Here is a 19812-nt window from a genome sequence, read left to right as displayed (position 1 = left end):
ATACTGGCACCTTCACACCCACTCAGAGTCCCATACAGGTAAGTCACAGACCCATAGTGCCACTTACACGCCTCCAGAGACCCATACAGACACTCACAGACCAACTCACTGACCCACTCAGATACTCACTCACTCACAGGCACTCACACACCCACTCACAGACCTGCACAGGCACCCACACCCACTAACAGATCCACGTAATATGGAGGGGTTTCTTTACGCCCCATCGTGCAAGTATTAAACATGATGCAGTGTGGGGCTACTCTGCTCTCTGCACAAGTGAAAAGTTTAGGTGATCTGCGCACACACGCAAAAGGTCAATTTGGAGCTGTGAGTGAGAAACATGACCCTGAAGGGAACACGTCTGATTTATCTAGTTAACAAATTGCTTTTATATAAGTAGAGGTCAGTGAGCCAGTGAAAGCTCGAGCCAGGTTGGTGCTAAACTCATGGCTCTGGCTCAGATTGAGGTACTCTTGCACCCAGGCCCAAAAAGAGCTGACGTTTCATGTTGCTTCTACTTGCCACCAACGCTCTAACCTGAAGCACCAAGAATTTAAAGAAAAAAACATTTTGATGTAAAACAAGAGAAGGAAGTAGATATATCCATTAAGTTGCTCAACGACGCAATGTGAGCCCAGAAAAACTGGGATTTTTCACGGCTTCCCCGGTTGACCAAATTGTGTGATTTTAGGCAAATACTTTATTTTACAGTTATGTTTTTTCTTCATTACATTTGACAGCATATTGAAATACATGAGTTTAGGGTGCCTGCTATAGAAGCACCTCTCTTGTGTATGTTGTGCACATCACACCTGACTTGCCTCTTAATTCACTAATGGCATTATCGTCAAGGCGGGAGGGGAGGTGAAAATGTTTAAGTTCATGTTTAAAAACAGTCACTTTTAATAAATGACTCAATTAAGTAATATATTCTGATGTGCTAAACTGAAAAACTTCTGCATGTTAAATAAATGCTCTTTTTTGACTGTTGAAGAGTCTTTATCATATTTTTATATATAGCCTTTGTTGCCATGTTTACTTGCCAAACATTTTTAGGGCCCGGCTTACCCTGTAATTGTTTTTGATTCTTCCACCTCTATACATGAGTATTGGTTTATTTTGTTAGCAAATAACTTCGGGGGTTATAAGGTATACCTCTCTATCGGTGCATCCCACTGAACCTGTCTGCCAAGCCCTCCCCTAGCCCCGAAAACCTTTCCACATTACACTAACCGTGAAGGGAGCTGCACAATGAGTGTGGCGCGGCGGCGAGCGGCGGGAGGAAAGGGGCTTTGTCCGCTTCCTTTTCTCCGAGGCGAGCAGCAGGCCTGGCAGTGATGGATGCGGGGTCAGGGCAGCCCCATCTGTCTCAATTGTCCATCCAGGCTGTCCCGGCAGCCGGGGCCCATGCCGCCACAGTCAACCTGCTAGGGGCGCCGGGGTGGCCACCGTCACTGGCGATGGATGGGGCAGAATTCGGAGAATGAACTGCTCGTGAGATAATAAGAAAATCAAGTTAACGGTCTGTCTAAAAAAAAATAAAAAAAAAAATGAACTAACATTATTCGAACGTATTCAATCTTAATCTTTAGTCAAATTTGTCGAATTACTCAAATATATCTGGAGGCGGCCAGGAGCAAAATAGGTTTGACGGTAAAGCTAATTTTCTTCGTTAACTGAAGAGGACTGGAGCAAGGAAGCGTCGGAGGCTCGCGTCGCGAGTCCCCTAAACGGACACCAACCGCCTCTCCGACGAACGTTCTAAGGCCGAACCTCCTAACAAGGACGCTGGGGTGAGGCAGCGCGTGGTGCTGGAATGAACGTTAGTGACGTCACTGCAGTGCCGCGGTCACTGCTGAGAGGAGGCTCCTCGGGCTCCTGCCACCCCAACAAAAACAATTCCCAACCGGCGCACTTCTGTGAGTATGTCTCTCTTTGACAGGCGTTTAATACATTTCTGTTACGCGACAGTGAATTTGGCTAACAACAAATAAAAATAAATTGTCTCTCTGTACTTATATGAACGTGTGCTTTTTCAAGTTCTCAACCTCTAAACGGATCTCTCATTTAGTGCTTAATTTGTAAAACAGTAAGTGTCAGGGCCCTTCTCAGGTGACACTGCCGGATTTAAACCCTCTCGTAGGCAGTCGAAATTTCGAGGCCCCCCTCGTAAATTATCTTATCTCCTAATACCCAGTGCACCGGATTATTTTACAGACTGATAGCTGCCAGAAGATGAGCTTTTAGGAAAAACTTATGTGAATCGAATTTCTCTGGTTTATGTACTTTAAGTTAATGGGTACATTAAATGAATACAGTATTTTCAATATTATTTCGAACCGTTGTTGCGGGCCCCTAAAAGGAATGGGATCCATGGGCTGTTGCCTAGTTTGCCTTTTTGGGAATCCAAAACTGTCAGGAGGCCACTGCAGTCTGCGCCACCTATTACTCCGCCAGTGCTGCCAATGACAGTACCAAACAAAAAGCGATAGTTGTGTATAATGGATCGCACCTCAGAGAAAATACGTGTAATCAGACTGGGCAATGGTGAATAATTTCAAATATCCTAGTCACTCAGCAAAAGCAAACATTGGTTGTGGTGTCTCCAAGGGTAAAAGTAGTACCCTACTACCTAAGGTACTTAAATACACAGGTACTGACAACAGTCACTGTGTAATACAGTATAACATGATAATACCCGGGCACTGTAAACATCATATATCATCCACCCAAAGCTATGAGAAAGGGCTGGATGGCAAGAATCATTAATTTTTACTGTATATTAAATTATGTTAACACTTGTTGTGCTCATCTTTAAATTAGACAGACAGCGCCACCATGTGGTCGTCTGTCATTAGTTCCAGTGTTGGGAATTAAGTGCCGGTATTGACCACCGGCTAAAATTAAGCACGTCTCCCTCTAGCTACTTCCATGGCAGTCAAAGTTCATGGTTCCATGGACCATTCTATGACATTTCATTGAACGTTCTGTGAGATTCAACGCCAATATAGGTAATCAACAGTCAAAGTTAAAGGTTTACGACATTGGGGGTGGCGATAGGAGGTTTGGCCTAGTGTCTAGAAGCTGGCTTTGGAACCAGGGGGCCAATGTTCAAATCCCAGCTTACATATGTCTGGTTGGTGGAAATACGTTTCCCAGTTGTCCTTTTAGTGGAAAGTGGGGTACATATCAAAAATGCACAGAATGTTCTTGGGAGAACCGAATGGGTCCACCTGAGTGGGTCGAGATGCCATGCGTGATCTGCAAGAAGATTTATTTTCTGAATTCGTCTGTCTTAATTTTCAGAGTGCCCGCCAGATATTGTACAACCAGCCAAACACTGTGTGACCTCGGACCTCTTGGCCTCCAGACACAGATGAATCAAGCCAATACTACAGTGTTTGTTGGTGTACCACAACATAGTTTATTTGTCCATCATGACCTGAATACAACAACCATGAATGGAGGGCTGAGATACTTGAGAGACATGCATATCTCTCGAAGCAGGTTGATGGGAGAGCAACACTGAGTGGGGTACAGTTGAGATTGACGTTGTCTTTTTCTCCCTCACTTTTTACAAAAACAACAATAAATGTGATGTCACAAACAGCAATATGATGTCAAAAACAGTAATTCCTATATCATACTTTAGACTTACCTGTAATTAATGTACTGTGCCTCATGTTTGTGATTGGATGCATTGTGTGGATGAATGATAGGATTAGATTGAGTGAATGGTTTAAGTAATAATGAAATTAAGATGCTTTTTAAATTATGTATAAATCACTTGTCTAATATATAATGAATTTTTCTGACAAATAAATACATTTTCAAATATATTATTTTTAATTTTCATTCTCATTGCATTAAATGCCCTAATTGATGTCAGGTTGGATTTTACAGTTTAGACATAGAAAGTTACCTAGGACTTTTGTACATTTTACATTTTCACATATACAAGCTCAGAGGACGATGTTGAGGCCGTAGTTTAGGAGCTGTGCAACCGACTAGAAGACCTCCTTCTCAAGCAGGATCCAAATTGAGAAGCAGAAGAATCCCTTTTGGAGTACTTTTTGTGACACGACTCTTCCTTGTCTTCAGCTCACTTCAAAAACCTACCCGTCGAGGGATAGTTAGAGCAGGACTTGGGAGGGATAGCTAGAGCAGGACTTGGAGCAATGGCTGGCCTGGTATTCATCTCAGCACGAAGAGATCTGCCTCCTACTCCTTGCTAAACTTGGCATGCATCCTGCTACAATTTTCAGATGACTCTGATTCATGTTTGGGCCACAAAAACCACAGTCAGAAGTTGTTTGGATTTGAGAATGACATCTGTGTATGGCAGGAATGACATAATATAAACCCTGAAATATTTAGGGAAGAAATACTGCTGACAGACAACTCAAATTTTGTAGGAAAATTACTTTAAATCTGTGGCAAGGGGCTCAGAAAAAAGAAACTGTCAGAGCACCAGGGTGACTCCGTATGCAACTCCTTGACTTAATGTACATACAAGATCCCAAAGTTGAGTAGGAGCTGTGGCCCCACCTGATGGCATAGAAGTTATTTAAAGTTTTCTGGAGTAGATTCAAGAGATGAGAATTCTGAAGGAAGAAGCAGACATTAGAAACAGTGGATACAGTTTCAGAAGAAGATACTTGGGTCCATTTCGCAAGACTCACAAGCAGGAAATGACAATGCAATGGCAGGGATTCAGTTTCACTGCGGAGGATTCAATTTCCGCAGTGTGCTTTCCATATGGGACAAATAATCATGAATTTGATTTCCTTTTCTTTTGGGAGCTATAAGAGGGTTTTCCAGTCTGGCGTTGTGTGGTTCAATTCTCCTATAGTAATTCATACATTTACAGCTCTGTTTTGTGATCTATGGAGCTCTGTAGTCTTCTTTCTAGTAAGGCCTGCACAGATGATCGTGTGGTAGTTAAAATGTATATTAATAAACCCTCTGAATTAGCTCTGCACAGTGGTCAGTTAGGAGGAGGGGTGGTTCTTTGAGCGCTTGTGTAGCTGGTAACCTATCCCTATCACCACCACAGTGATTTCTGTAATTGGGAGTCATAGAGGACCTTCAAATTTGTTACCATCTGTGCAGTTGTGTATGTTGTATGGGGTGGTGGTAGCTGAGGTGGTTGAATCAAGAGAATGAAAGAGGGGCCTGTGGACTGTGAGCAAACTAGATTATTGGAACAATTTAGATAGTTACAGGCATTTTTTCATTCAAAACATTTGTGTAACAGGCAGGCCATAATGTTTGTTTGGTCGTCCAATCTCTTAAAAAAATCATTAGCCTAACTTTGGAAGTTAAGTTGGTGGTTGTAAATGACTTGAATCCAGGGTCCCATGTACCCAGTGAACAGTAGGCTGTTGAGGGGGTATTTTTGGGATACTGCCAAAGTAGTCTTTTTAATGCACTTATTTGTGGCACCTATTCTGAAGTTTTTCCATACTAGAGATTGTCAATTAGATGTGCAGATAAGATAGTATTTGTTGAAACACCATGTTGTATGCTGCTGATAGGTCTATTGTAGTTAACCATCACTAAATCTTGGTCGCGCTACACCAGGTCTTTGAAGTTATATCATTTTCACTTTTACCAGTTGCAGACCACTGTGAGAAGCGGGTTACTTTTTTTGCCACTAAAGGACATGGCAGAAGAAAGAAAACTAGCACTGAATCAATGTATTCATATGAAATGCCAAGATATCCCTTGCCCTGATATTAAACACTATCTGTGCTAGAAAATACAAAGGTTTCTGCAAACTGTTTCCCTCTACCAGGGGATGATGTTAGCAAGACCCTAGAGAGCGAAAGGTCGAACCAAATCTGTGTAGGTAAAGTAGAAAAAGACCCATGCATTTAATGTAATAAATTGGTTTGTCCAGCATAATCGTATCAGCATATGACAAGATGCTATCTTTCTAAAGACACTGCCTAAGCAACTACCTTTACTCGGCCTGCGGTGAATATTTCAGGACTGGGCACGTGAAGTGCACAATACTACTACTGTAGCCCAACAAGACGGAACTATGGTTTCTTGAAAGATAATGCTTTAGTAGGCAAATCCGGACTTGTTTAATAAGTAGCAAGAAACCATAACTAAGGGACACATGTATAAGACGTACATCTTGATCACAGATGTGCTTTCTTTACTACTGCAGTTTCTTTATTGTAAGATATGAATGCTCTTATCACAAAGTATGTGAAGATTTTTTTTCTCCAATATAGTTTTAGGTTTAAAGTATTTTATTAGGAAGGTACAGTGGCAGAAGCAAACAATTATACAAAGGGTCAGTGCTTGCGCCAAGGGGCGTCTCGGGAATAGAGTTCGAATGTCCCAGCCTCGGAAGGCCGCCCTAGTATCCGACCCTGTGCGTGGCGATATGCAGGAAAGTTCCATGAGCTATTCCCCAACCAGTCGTAACCTTCCGTGAATAAACAGTCTCCCCCCAACAACCCCTCCCCCCCCCTCCCCACCCTGTCCAGCGTTATGTAATATAAAACCTTGGTGTTGTCTCGGGCATCCACACTCTCCTCAACATCGCTCGAGGGTCACATTCATACTCCCCAATCAGACAGACCATCACATCGGTGGCATAAGCCTCATGAGTCTCAGGTATCTCGGGCATGTAATTTCCTTGAATTCCGTGGACAGCAGTGTGTGAAAAGGCCGCCACAGCTCTTCAAAGCTGTCCACCTCCCCAGCTAACGTGAGTGAGAGCTTTTCCATCCCCAGAACATGCCACAGCCTGTGTAGCCACCCTGTTAGGGAAGGAGTGGTCGGTGTGCGCCAGTGTATTAGGATATTCTGAACAGCTGAGCCCAGCATAATTGCTATCTGCCTCCCCCTTCTAGATTTCAATGGATACATTAATCCATTGGGGAGGCCTAGCAAGGCGTATGCAGGGAATCGGGGCAGTTCAATCTCAAAGCACGCATCTATCTCATCAATTACCTCCGACCAGTACGCTTGTATAACAGGACAGTCCCATAGGATGTGCGTTAGTGTGCCTATCTGCCCACAATTGCGCCAGCATCTGTCATCGATCAGCCGGTTCATCTCGTGCAGCCGTTCCGGGGTGCGGTACCAATAAGTGGAGACCTTGGTAAATGTTTCAGTGAGGCCTACATGGTAAGCTGAATGTCGTGCCCGGTATGAGATTTGTTCCCATTCTTTATGGCTAAGAGTCCTCCCTAACTCCCTGTTCCAACGTACCCTACCGGGAATATGGAAATGTGTGGATGGAAGCTGTAGCATCCTATATAGGTCGGTTATGAGTTTCGCGTCTGAAGCGCGTGTCACCAGCCATTTTTCATACGGCAACAGCTTCCTGTCCGCCGATTCTCTGACCTGTGGTTGTAGAGCCCAGTGTCTAACCTGCCAGTATCTCATACGGTCCGTTTCGTCCATCTGGAAATTGTCTTTAAGGCTTTGAAAGGGGACAATCCCTTCTGTCGTGTACATGTGGTAAAGTGCCTTACAGCCCTTCTCCCTCCAACGCGAAAAGCCCCCAGGTTCTGTCCCCGGTGTAAAGTCAGGATTGTCCACGATAGGAGTGAACGGGGAAGGGAATGTGGTGAGATCATATGTACGATTGGTAGCGTCCCACACCCTCAGCGGTACCCGTGTGACGTAAGAGGCATAGAGATTCGGGGGGCGGTGTGACCGGCGGAGAAATGGTATGTCCTGCAAAGGGCGCCCGGCTACCGCCTGATCTTGGAAGAGCCAGTGTTTGTCTGATTCCCACCTACTCCATTCTACCAAGAACCGCAATTGGGATGCTTGGAAGTATTTGCGTAAGTCAGGGACCCCCAGTCCCCCCGATTCCGGCGCCAAAGTGGTAAGGGCACGGCGCATTCGGGGTTTGCGGCCCTGCCACACAAAGCGGGACACCTCAGTTTGCATCTGCTGAATCCACCCCCTAGGGGGCTGTAAGGGCAGTGCTCGAAATAAGTACAGAATTTGGGGTAAGACCGTCATTTTGATAGCTGCAACCCGGCCCAGCCAAGATATCGTCCCTTTGTTCCATCTCCCCATTTCCTCTTTAACTTTCTTACTCATCGCCTCATAGTTGATGGAAACCATCGCCTGCAACGTGGGAGCCAGCGCGATCCCCAAATATTGCACCTGGTCCCGCGACCAACGCAGGGGGAAAAGCCCCTGCAGTTTGCGTCTAGTTGCGGGCTTGAGGGAGACATCCAGAGCTGTGGACTTCGCCACGTTCATCCTAAAACCTGCTACTCCCTCAAAAGCCTTAAGTTCAGCTATGCTTGCGGGCAAAGCCCGCTTTGGGTTCTCCAGCGCGAAAATTACATCGTCCGCGTAGAGACTGACCGCGTGGGTATAACCGCCCATTCTTACTCCTGTCACGTCTGGATTCTGTCGCACTCGTTGAGCAAAGGGCTCCATGTAGAGCGCGAAGAGGAGAGGAGAGAGGGGGCATCCCTGTCTCGTTCCGCGTTCAATGTTGAATCGTCCCGAACCGCAGCCGTTCACCCGCACCACTGCAGATGGGAATTTATAGCAGTTAAACACCATGCGTCGAAATTTCTCCCCCATCCCCAACCGTGCCATCACGCGCTCGAGGTAGGGCCAATGCACTCGGTCAAACGCTTTCTCAGCGTCGACCGAAAGCAGCATCCTCTCCCCCGGAATACGCGAGGCTTTTTCCAAAACGTGCACTAGTCTTTTAGTGTTATCCACTGTCTGTCTGCCCGGCACAAAGCCAGACTGGTCCGGTTCAATCAAGCCGGGGAGGTATTGCGCAAGTCGCGCCGCTAAGATCCCTGTATAAAGTTTTAGATCCACATTTAGGAGGGAGATCGGTCTATACGAGCCGCATTGGGTCCTATCCTTCCCTGGTTTGGGTATTACCGACACCGTTGCCTGCAAGAGATCTGGAGGAATAGCCCCTGGGTCAGAGAAGGAGTTATACAGCTTAGTCAAAATAGGTGCTAGCGTTGAGCTAAACGTTCTATAGAAGAGGGTAGTGTACCCATCCGGGCCCGGGGCCTTCCATGTTTAAGTCTGGAAATCGCTGCAACCACTTCCTCAATTCTTATCTCCCTTTCCAGGTAGGTAGCCTGTTCTGGGGTCAGGGACGAGAGGGGCACCGAGTCCAAATAAGCCTCCGGCTCCTCCATCTGCGCGTCCTCCGCCGTATATAGGTCAGCGTAAAACCGGCGGAAGGCGTCCGCTACGTCAGCGTCATCTGTGATCAGCTCCCCTGCCTCTCCCCGCAGTTCCTTCACCCGACGACACTGGTGCACTGCTCTAAGTTTAGCTGCCAGTAGTCGGCCACACCGGTCCCCCCCAGTATAATAGGCGTGTTTTAGACGCAGCGCGGCGTATTCAGCCCTATCTAAATCCAATGATGACAAGAGTTTCCTGGCCGCCTTCAGCTGTCTCCAAATTCTTGGAGCCCCTGTCCGTAGGTGCACCTGTTCAAGTTCCCTGACCTTCTGTGTGAGCTTGTCCCGTTTTAGTTTCCTATCCTTATTGTCTGCTGCTGAAATCGCAATGAATTCTCCCCGCAGCACTGCCTTGAGAGCGCCCCATTGAGTTGACAGTGGGGTATCGGAATTAGAGTTATGCAACTGAAAGTCCTTCACTGAGTCAGTGATTCGCAGCACCACCGTCTTTTTATGTAGGAGCGTGTCCCATAGCCGCCAAACCCCTCGCCTAGTCGAACTCGATGGGAGATGGAAGGTTCCCGAGACCGGCGCGTGGTCTGAAAGACTGATAACCCCTATTTCAGAAGCAGTGGCCATGTCGCGGACCGGGCCCGAGACCAGCAAGTGGTCCAACCTGGCGTATGTCCTGTGTGCATGTGAATAGTAAGAGAAGTCTCTGTCTGACGGATGAAGACTCCGCCAGAGGTCGTGCATGTCCAAGTCCGTTAACTGGGTTTTAACTGTTTGTGACAATTCCCCAGTCTGCAGGCGTCGCTGCGCTGATCTGTCCGCGGAGGAGTCAAAGACCATGTTAATGTCCCCCCCCCAGTATTATGTGCCTGTCTGGTGAGGCTGTAATATCATCTAGAGCGGTGCGTAGGAATCTATCTTGCTGCTCGTTCGGGCCATAAATCGTTCCCACCGTGAACAGTTGGGTTCCCAGCTTGAAACGGTAGGCCAGAAGTCGACCTTTCTGCTCTGTGAGTTTGTGCAACACCTCCCCCTGAAAGGATTTGGAGAATAGGATAGCCACCCCGGCCGTTTTAGTCATGTTGGAGGAGAAGAACTGCGTGGGGAAATGGCGGGACCGCAGTCTGTGACAGTCACCAGCCAGCAGATGGGTTTCTTGAAGCAGACAGATGTCTGCTTGAGAGCCTTCCAGTAATGATAGAATCGCCCTCCTCTTCGTAGGATTATTCAACCCTTTAACATTCAGGGTCAATACCTTTAGTACTGCCATCAAGTGTCGGAATTACTTCCCTTGCTCATCGAATCTAAAGTGTGCGGCCCGGAAAGGACATTCAGAGTAGCTCGTGTGTCAAGACAGGTATATGTGTATGCCCCAAAAGCACTGGACAGAGTAGCCCCGAACGTCCCCCCCCCCCCAAACTTCCCCTCACCCAACTCCCAAACACCCTCATCTCCCCAACTCCCCCTCCTCCCCATTCTCCAAACCCACTACCCAACCTCTGAACCCGTTCCTCCCCCCCAAACTCCCCACAACTGTGAAAGTAGTCTACGACAAGTCTGTGAAGACCAGTCCGTGGTGTGTTACCTTAGTGGACGACCAGCCACACGTGTTTGAACCTTCACTCCCGCCCCCCCACCCCAAGCCAGCAGTCACAGCAATGCCAAGATAGACTCCCCCTGGAGCATTTTCAAGCAGTCAGGGCGACTTCCACCGTTCCTCCCCGGTCCTCGGCAGCTGTCCGGACAGCGTCCTCCATTCCTGCTCGGATGGTTGGAGACTCCGGCCTCCGGGACATTCCCCGTGGCCCCCTCCGTGCGACTCTTTGCCATCCTCCATCAGCTGTGCGTCTCCTTCGCGGTGAGGGAGACTCCCCTTCCTCCGTGGTGATGCCCAATACTTCGCAGGTGTCTTGCAGGGATCTCAGTTGATAGGTCTCTCCATGCCACTTAAAGATAATACGGAAAGGGTGACCCCAGGAGTAGGGCGTTTCGTGCTGTCTGAGGAAGTCCGTCACTATCTTAAATGCCTTACGCCTCTGAAGCGTGATTGCAGAGAGGTCCTGGTACAGCGCTACCGGGTGACCGCGGAACGTGAGTGAGCGTTCCTTCCGCGCCTCCGCCATTATTCTTTCCTTCAGTGGGAAGTCCGGGAGGAACGCCAGAATGTCCGGTGGGGGACCATTCGCCCGTCTAGCGGGTCCCACCCTGTGCGCCCTGTCAATCCTGATGGGAAACTCAGCCCCTTCTCCCAGTACAGCTCGAAAGAGTTCCTGCAGGTACTTGACTATGTCCGGGTTCTCCTCCGAGGATGGCACGCCCCGGACCCGAATGTTGTTTCGGCGCGACCTGTTCTCCAAATCTTCAGTATGTAATTGGAGGTCCAGTTGTTCCCTGAGAGTCAGCACCTCCTGCTGCAGCATAGTGATTTCCTCGTCCTGTCGTTGCGTGGAGCTCTCAACTGTGGCCACCCTCTCGCCCAAGCCGTCAACGTCCCTGCGCATTTCTCGCACCTCCCCGGCCACTTCCTGTTTCAGGGCCTGGAAGTCTTCCCTAAGTGTGCCAAAGAGAGATTCCAAGAATGACCTCGTGACCGGGGGCTCCGCCGAAGCACCAGAGTGCGATCCCCCAGCCGCCCCAGGTGAGGAGGGGGCCTTATCACCTTTGTTCTGGGATCTGCTGAGCAGCTCCGGTAGCGTGCCGCCAGTGCGTTTGCCACCCCTCTGACCGGCCATGTTGCAGGCACTTCTTCAGTTCCGCGTGCCTGTTGCTGCTCTGGACCCCCCTGTTCAGCTCTACTTCCAGTTACTGCACCCAGACCGGGGCGGATGCTGGACCACGCCACCCCCAAGGGCCGTAAAGGGTCTGCTCGCCTGCCGCACTCCGGGCCAAGGCGAGAGGACTTTTTCTGAAATTCAGTTAGTGTCGCAAGCTTCGCGCAGTAAATAGGCTGGAGATGTGGCGATTACAAACGAGGTCTACACACGGTACCTCTAGGGCGATCGAAGACGCAGAGCCCAAGGCGCCGCTCCGGCCTCCAGGTCCAGACCCCGGCCGGGTCTCAGGGCCTAGGTCAGAACCCCACCAGCAGTCCTCCCCGTGGCCTCAGAGGATCCCCAGCCGTTCCCCCGTTCCGCCCGGCTCCCGGTGTGGTCCGCAGTGAAGATTAGATGAGGGTAGCAGAACGGGGCAATGGAACCTCCTTACCGACTGTCCCGGTGAGCCCGTGGTGGCGTGAGCTGTGCCGGAGGTCCTCCCTCTACTCCTCCGCTGGCTCCGACTCGTCCCGTGTACTGCTGCGGTCTGCCAGGGTCTCTTTGACGAGGCCGTTCAAATGTACCGGGTGCCGGAGGCAGTGAGCGTTACTGGTCGGTCAGGCACCGAGGGACTCCCGGCTCCAGCCTGTGAGCGTATGGCTCGCGGTGTCCTGGTCCGCCGTCCTCAGACGCCTGCTAGGCCCGAAGAAGGCCCCTCAGCCGGGCACTTGCGTATCTCTGACGCCGACCGAGCCGGCGTCCCAGAGCGAGGCAATCCTAAGGCGTCGGCAATCGGAGCTGCTGCCTCCGGATCCTCGCCCGTCCCACCGCCTGTGCCGCTGACCTGAAAGCAGTGGGCGGTTGCTCCGATTCGCCCCTCCGTCGTCCAAGCCGTGCACTCTTCTCACTGCCGGGTGCGGGCTCCAGCTTCAGCCCGCCGCCATCTTGTGCCTCGGGGGGAGGGGAGGGAGCCACTCGAACACCGCTCGGTGCCGGGTCCTTGCCGCCTGCTTCTCGGTGCGACGCTACCGACCGGCACCTCTCGGCTCAGCCGGCCGGGCCACCGCTCTCCTGCCGCTCCGCCGACAGCCGCCTCTTCTGGATTGAGGAGCTGCGTCGGCTCCGGTCGGCCCCGACCAGGCACTCGGTCTCCGATCTCAGCAAGAGCGTGTGCTGTGGGGCTCAGCCGGTGCTTATCGACAGGACACTGGTACCCCCGCCGTCTCAGCTCTACTCAGCGGCTCCGGGGGGGAGAGTCAGCGTAAAATAGGGCTTGGGGCCTAGGAAGGGAACGGGAGCTCCGGAATACACGTCCTCCTACTCCGCCATCTTGGCCACGCCCCCTCCAATATAGTTTTATTGGTATTTTTGATTTTGATTCGATTTGTGCATACAAGTGTCACAAAATGTAGTTCTATGAAAATGTCACTTAATCTACGAGCTCATTGGCTCTCTGTTACACTCTGATTCGTTAAAGTATGTGATGAACTTAAGCAAGTATTTCATATTTAGTATACAGAATTGCTGAGTAAGTAGTTTTGCTGAAGATGAGTTGTCAAAGTATGGGGGCGGCTACTAATCCGCTTACATATTTAATTTGAAAATGATTTCGCATACAAATGTTTGGAAAGGTGCAACATTATTACTTCTATTACCTAGGTCTCTCTCTCTGGCTGTCACATAAAGTTAGGACTATTTGAGATATGCAACACCAAAGATCAAGCGCCAATCTGTTACATCTGAACTGCTCTGCAGCAAGATACTAAACAACAAAAGCTTGAATAAATCATCCCACCCAGTCATCATGTCGTTATCCCCACCTCTTTATATCAACTGTGGTTCAAAGATCAGAGTTCCCAAAACGTAGCAGAAGAGACTGGTTGGGTGTTTGCACTCTGAAAGCAAAGTCCCAAGATCTAGAAAGACTTCAAACTGCCTCTGCTCGATAAACTTGGTTCATAATGCGAAATGTAAGGAAAGCAAAATATATGAACTCACAAGACATGCACAGAGACCACACGCATGACCAACATAGGTATCTACAATTGCAGCCCTGCCAAGTACCACGCATCATGCGTTACACTAACGTATTTCAGTGTGGTGGGCCGTATCTGAAATGAAAAGTCATGCATTATAAGCGTGTCCTGAGCTGTCAAGCAAGAGCGCTGCTTATGCACAGTCATTACTGTAACCTGGAATGGCAGCGTGCTATGCGCTGCTCCCGGCAGGCTTGGGGGTAAGGGTTTAGTTCAGGCAGCTCTAGCTGCTAACAAACTAACAGTGTTGTCAGTCTGCCACAGACTTTGAAAAGCCGCGGGACGTCCTGGCACCCACCGCGTGTGTCCAGCTGCGTAAGTTCAAGCTCCTTGGCAGCTTGCAATGCAGCGTCACAGGCAGCCCTACCTAAATCCAAAATGGAAATCATCCCGCGACCGGACCACCTGACTCGCCAAACAGTCACCAGCGGCAGCCAGCTGAGATTGACTGAACCACCTGCGGCGTCACCACTAGTGAAGCACACCACCGTTTAGTCTGTGCACAGCTGAGGTGCCCTGAATGCTCGGAAAAATCCAACTCATACTGCTAACTGCAGCCATGAGCCGCCTGTAAATTCCTAATTGCCATGCTTGCCAGCCTTGCAGAAAAGAGTAGTAGGTGGACTGAGGTATTCGCCGGGTTTGTTTTCTATTTGCACACTCAACATGTACAATAACATTGATTATTATGACAAAAAGGCTTAGGCACCGCACACGGTCTGAAATCACACTTACCGTAAATATGCGGTAAATGTTAGGATAGAAATACTTGTTTATTGGCAGGGCAAATCTCCTTTTAATGTACTCATGCTTCAGCAGCCTGCCTGGCCCTGTCACTGATCAGCGAGTGACTAGCACCAGACAGGATAAGGTTTTTTTTTAACAAATCCTGCTGGGCCCCCAGGAAGACATTGCTGCCACGCTGGCATGGCCCAGGCTAAATCATATGAAATATTCAACTAGTTTCCGGTCTCTATGTTCATGCAATTTGTCTGTGGTTTTGAATCAGTTTTAGTGAGCACAAGTGTAAAATCATGTAGAATGTGAGTAGATTGTGGGCATACAATCATTTTACAGTAGGATCAGGTGCTTTGCAGCAGTTCTTTTTATAGTTTGTCCTTACTCATATGAGTGTAATTTCTTATGTGTTATCTGTTTCCATGTACTTAATTTCTTGATTTTGCTCTAAAAAAAAGTGCCACTCAGTGTCATACCATATGTAGCCATATGTTATTCGTAAGTACTCTGAAACCTTGAAACTGGCTCACTTGAGCACTCTTACAACGTGGCAACTATGCAGTCGTGTTTCATGTCGGATAGTGTCCTTCCATTTCTGGTGCTTTGCAAAAGTTTGTAGATCTTCGTAGAGTTTCATGTTGCTAGAATGGCTGTAATTTCTGACATTTATGTTTCCCGCGTCTTCGTTACTTGATTTTTGCTCGTGAGAAAGTGTCACTCTTAGTCATTGAATGTCACTCATAATGACACTCTAAATTTGAAAATGTCACACTTAAGCAATCTGAAACCTTGGCAGCAACAAGATCACATCTAAAACTGCACATAGCGATCATTGTACATAGACTGCCGAAGGTAAGTTTGAAATATAGCGAATTCACCTAAGCAAACCTGTTAACAAATTTAATTAAATAAATGTTAGCAATGTTGTGTAGTCAGTTAGTTTATATAATTGGTTGCATCAAATCTTTTCCACTCTGTGTGGAATGTTTTACTTTTCAATGTAGCCTTACAACAAATATCTTGTACACTAGCCCAGTTATGGGAGGCATAATATTTAGCCCCTTGGAATATAGAAAAGATTAGGAACCTTACAAACTGAAGCTTGACGGCGGATTTTCATCTTTACACCTGTATACAACAAACTCCACCAAACTGCATACCTTTGCTAATTTTTTCATCTAAGCAGTTCCCCACTTAACATCCATTATGACATGTCCCATTTAACATTCCTTGCAAACATACCATGTGTTGGAACGTCTTAACTTTCATCTACAAATGCTAATGAAAATCACCTAAGGGAGTTCAGCTTTTTCAAAATACCCACTTATAATACTACCTACTAATCCTAAAAGGGGCTAATGGCATCTCTCGTGTCTTTAGTAATTATATATTTAAAGAGATGTTTCAGCAGCTTTCGCAGTTTTCCCCCTTCTGTTCATTTTTGGACAGTGAGGCTTGAGCAGGGGTATTCATTGCTTTGTTTAGTGAGTCAGCGGCTTCTCAACATCTAATCTTCTGGGCACAGTCGAATTGCCTGGTACTTAGCACTAGCCCTTGGGCTCGGAACAGTGGAGGACAGAATGTCAAACCTGGCAGCACTCTGCGGTAGATATCGGTCAGTTAATCAGGTGCCAGATGTTGAATGCAGCAACACTGATGAATGGCTAGCGGGCTGGTGGGCAAATGATGAAAGATGTTTGTTAACAACAAGTCTTTGGTGTTCGGTTCTCTGCTGGGCACCTGTAACAGAATCACTGTGGGTGGTAGGATGGCGTGAGAAGGCATTAACAAGGATTGATCGCCAAGAGCTTAAGCGCCGAGTTGAGAAAAAATTAGAATTGTTTGGAAGTTACTCAGCAAGGCAGAGCACATTGAGAGTCTTATAAAGAATTACATTACTTTTTTTAAGGAAGAGGAACACGATTATTCAAATAATGCACATCTAATATTTTTTCTAATGTTTGATTATAAAAAGAAAACACAAAGGAGCTTAGAGAGTAAAGCTAGTCATAGGTCGCCCTCCACTCATAATAACCTAATACAAAACATACCTAGACTTAGTAGGCATTTATACATTCATCTCATTTTGGGGTATACTGTGTGTTGCATAATCTTTACAAAGCTTACTCCAAATCCGTTAGTTTTCAGGGTAGCCAGTATATCCTGGTGATGTGCCTACTTTAAGAATCGCCCATTCCCTGACAGTGAACATCCAGTTGCGAAACAACAAAAATACACACACTAAGTGTCAGAGAGTAACACCAGAGAGAACTGAAAAAAGTGTGTGAGAGCGGGATGGCACCTCACGGGCGCACCACCAACGGGAACCTGGCAGGTACTCGCCAGGATTGCCCTGTTCTCATCATTGGTACCATCAAGCTCGAAAGGAAAATGTGTCCAAAAAACACAAAAAGAGTTTTGTTAAGATATGCAGTGAGAGAAGACCACAAGACAACCATAAAAGTGTCAAAAAACAACATATAATCCGACACGACAACACAGATATGCACTTTTATTCTGTCTCTTGTGTTGGGTGTGGGTGTCCGTGAGGTGCCATCCCGCTCTCACACACTTTTTTCAGTTCTCTGGTGTTACTCTCTGACACTTAGTGTGTGTATTTTTGTTGTTTCGCAACTGGATGTTCACTGTCAGGGAATGGGCGATTCTTAAAGTAGGCACATCACCAGGATATACTGGCTACCCTGAAAACTAACGGATTGGGAGTAAGCTTTGTAAAGATTATGCAACACACAGTATACCCCAAAATGAGATGAATGTATAAATGCCTACTAAGTCTAGGTCTGTTTTGTATTAGGTGATTATAAAAAGACACTTAGCTAGAAAATGTTCAGTGAGACGTCTTACAAGCATAGCGGTGAACAGTTTAACAGTCCTAAAAGAATAATTGGGGGGGGGGGGGAGGGTTTTGGGGAGATGCTGCTAAGGTTCAAATAGCCTGGTCTGGAGGAGCTTCCTGGAGGTTAGTAGGTCCTGGGTCTGCCGTAGGATGATGGGGCGGGTGTTCCAGGTCTTGGCGGCGAGGTGGTCGTTCTTCGGATGCGGGGGACGGTGGCGAGTGAGAGGTTGGCGGAGCGAAGCGGTTGGTTCGGGGTGTAGAAGGTGAGTCGTCTGTTGAGGTATGCCAGTCCGGTGTTGTGAAGCGCCTTGTGTGCATGGGTGAGGAGCTTGAAGGTGATCCTCTTGTTGACGGGAAGCCAGTGCAGGAACTCTAGACGGGAAGCCAGTGCAGGTCTCTCAGGTGTGGTGTGATGTGGCCGTGGCGAGGGATGTTGAGGATCAGGCGTGCGGAGGTGTTCTGTATGCATTGTAGTCGTTTCAGGAGTTTGGCCGAGGCTCCTGCGTAGGGGGCATTTCCGTAGTCCAGCCTGCTGCTGACAAGGGCCTAGGTGACCGTTCTTCATGTTTCGGTGGGGATCCACCTGTAGATATTGCAGAGCATGCGGAGGGTGTTGAAGCAGGAGGACAAGACAGCGTTGACTTGCTTGGTCATGGATAGCGTTGAGTCAAGGATAAATCCCAGGTTGCGTGCGTGGTCGGTGGGTGTAGGTGTTGTTTCCAGAGCGGACGGCCACCAGAAGTCGTCCCAGGCTGAGGGGGTGAATCCGAGGATGAGGACCTCTGTCTTGTCTGAGTTCAGCTTCAGATGGTTATTCTTCATCCACTCGGTGACAGCTTTCATTCCTTCATGGAGGTTGGCTTTGGCAGTGAGGGGGTCCTTGGTGAGGGAAGAGGATCAGCTGAGTGTCGGCATAGGAGATGATGTTGAGGTCATGCAGTCGGGCGACGTGGGCGAGCGGTGCCATGTAGACGTTGAATAAATCGGGCTGAGGGATGATCCTTGGGGTACGCCGCAGATGATCTTGGAGGCTTCTGAGCGGAAAGGGGGAGGCGGACGCTCTGGGTTCTGCCAGAGAGGAAGGAGGTGGACCAATCCAGAGCCTTGTCTCGGATGCCTGCGTTGTGTAGGGTGCGGTGTCAGACTGTGTCGAAGGCAGCAGATCGGTCCAGGAGGATGAGGGCCGCGGTTTCGCCGTTATACAGTAGGGCCCTGATGTCATCTGTGGCAGTGATGAGGGCAGTCTCGGTACTGTGGTTGCTGCGGATCAGCTGTCTGTTGATGGTCTTCTCAATGATCTTCACGGGGAACGGGAGCAAGGAGATGGGCTGAAAGTTCTTGAGGTCCCTCGGATCCGCCTTGGGTTTCTTGAGTAAGGCGTTGATCTCGGCGTGCTCCCAGCACTCCGGGAAGGTTGCGGTCTCGAAGGAGAGCCGGATGGGATTGTGTTCCTGATTTTGATGGTGTCGTCTATGTTGGTCCAGGTAAGCAGGGGATCGATGTGGGTGGTGGCCGCGAGTTCTGCGATGTCTGTGATTGTCGGGACGGTTAGGTCTTTGAAGCTGTCGTGGATGTCTGCAATCTTGCGATGAAAGAGGGTGGCAAGGGAGACGTACAGGTCTTGCGATGGTGGGATGTCGTTGGTGTTGGAGCTGGGGTTGGAGAGTTCCTTCACAATGTTAAAGAGCTCTTTGCTGTTGTGCGTGTTGTTGTCGAGTCGGTCCTTGAAGGAGGCCCTTTTGGTGGATTTAATGAGGTGATGGTGTCTACGGATGGCATTCTTGTGGGCTGCGTAGCTGTCTAGTGTCTGTTCGCGGTGCCATTTCTTCTCTAGTGTGCAGCAGGGTTGCTTGGAGGCCTGGAGGTCCGGGGTGAACCAGCTGGCTTTCTTGTTAGTGTGCCTGTTGGAGGGTTTCTTGATCGGGGCGAGAATGTTGGCGCAGTTGTCGATCCAACTCCAGAGGTGTGTCGGTGTCGGCAGGTGGGCTTTGGGCGAGGCCAGGGTGGTGTTTAGCTGAAGATTAAGTGAAATGAATCAAATTTCAACAGTTATTTAAAAACATGTGTAATGGGGCATGGCTCGCCAGGCTCAAAGAATACTATTAATCATAGAGCTCTGGTTGGGGCGCAGATAATGAATCAGGTGGATTGCTTATGCAAGGGTTGTGACTGACCGAGGTGCTGTGCCCTGGTATTGGAATTCAGCAAGTTCCAGCCAGTTGCTGGCATTATGCCTGGTGACCGTGGCTTCTTTAGGAAGAAAA

At 48.5% G+C, this 19812-nt stretch overlaps 1 protein-coding gene and 1 long non-coding RNA gene across 9 annotated transcripts in view; one reads left to right on the top strand and one right to left on the bottom strand.

Annotated features, from left to right (window-relative positions):
• Positions 1-19812, bottom strand: part of EXOC6B (exocyst complex component 6B) — a 1580787-nt gene that overhangs the window by 573345 nt on the left and 987630 nt on the right. The window lies entirely within an intron of this gene.
• The window catches only part of LOC144817728 (uncharacterized), an 891613-nt gene continuing 873635 nt past the window's right edge, over positions 1835-19812 (top strand). For all 7 annotated transcript variants that reach the window (XR_013606961.1, XR_013606962.1, XR_013606964.1 and 4 more), the window contains exon 1: positions 1835-1922. This is a non-coding gene — a long non-coding RNA (uncharacterized LOC144817728). The remainder of the gene's footprint in view (positions 1923-19812) is intronic.

The sequence above is a fragment of the Lissotriton helveticus genome, chromosome 2_1 (assembly GCF_964261635.1).
Source record: "Lissotriton helveticus chromosome 2_1, aLisHel1.1, whole genome shotgun sequence".
Lineage (NCBI taxonomy): Eukaryota > Metazoa > Chordata > Amphibia > Caudata > Salamandridae > Lissotriton > Lissotriton helveticus.
This window is presented reverse-complemented; position numbering and strand designations above follow the sequence as displayed.